Raw genomic sequence first — 1,321 nt, 5'->3', positions numbered from 1 at the left:
ACCTGGGCACCACAACAGCCAATGTTGACGTGGTCCCGCCAGCTGAGGCGGTGAAGCTCGCCCTAGAACGAACACATTATTTGACCATTACTTCTCTTTAAGTTGCTGCCACGTAAAAGTTGGTATTGCAGATAAATAAAGAAATATCACCCCGTAATCCATGACCAGGCGAAGTTACATTGAAATCACATTGCGTTCAGACGCAAATCGCGATGCGGGAAAACCGATTCGAAACCACCTCTAGAAGTGGTTTGGGATCGAGGCGCTTTCAATGTGATTTCGGAGCGTTCAGATGGAGCCACTTGAAACCGGCTTCGGGGTAAACCACATGTAAAGAGCCTTGGGTGACTTCACTTAAACACGGCCTATGACATTGTCAATGGGGACAGGTTTTTCTTCCCATGTGTAATATCATCTCTTTTCCGGCTGCTACAGTATAACGAGTCGCCACTTCACACGGCAGCATCAGGAGGACAAGTTGGTGTTGCTGAACTCCTCCTGAAGGCTGGAGCACGGGTTGACAGTCGGGATGAGGTAAGGGTTCTTACTTGCTACAGGTGATGGACATGTATGTGTGGCTCAATAGAATCGGATCGGCAAGCTCCTGTAATATATAGGAATTAAATGACACATCAATCTTGACCTGCAGTAGTCTGATGATTTTTACCACTGGCATGGTCCCAGGATCCTATGTTTAATGCAACGTGTTTATAATATCAATCAAATGGAACAGCATATTTTTTTAATTTTCTCCTGACAGGAAACTGGGGAGAGAGCCTGCCAGTGACTTGATTCGCTGCTTAAAACCCTATCTAGACCGGGGGGGGGGGCTTAAAGTGCCCGAGGCAACTTTGATGTCACCTAGCGTCTGAACGGCTAAAGCTAGAACCGCCAAATTTGGTGACTTTTCCTAAAATATTGTTGGCAACAAATGTGTATCAGTGGAATAAGATTATGATTTTTCTTGTTGCCATGGCAACGGGTTTCTGACAGGCATTTTTTGCCAAATTTAATTATTTCCATTTAAACAACAGAATTTTATGGGTTTTATGTCAAGTTACACATTGTTTCTAACATTAATAACATCACATATAATTATATGTAAATTTTATCATTAAAAATGCATAATTTATGCTAATTTGATGACGTCATTGGCCAAAATCCAAGATGGCGGACCATATCATTAGATCAGGTAAATGCAGCTTATTTTCCTTAATAAACTTCATCAATACTCCCATTTTTTTTACAAAAAGGTTCATATGAACGTCTTTAGTCTGTTAACAATGTATTTTAGGCTTCATCCTGAAAAAAAACTAATTTT

Source organism: Branchiostoma belcheri, unplaced genomic scaffold (genome assembly GCF_001625305.1).
Source record: "Branchiostoma belcheri isolate BF01 breed outbred unplaced genomic scaffold, Haploidv18h27 scaffold364, whole genome shotgun sequence".
Lineage (NCBI taxonomy): Eukaryota > Metazoa > Chordata > Leptocardii > Amphioxiformes > Branchiostomatidae > Branchiostoma > Branchiostoma belcheri.
Note: the sequence above shows the minus strand (reverse complement) of the source record.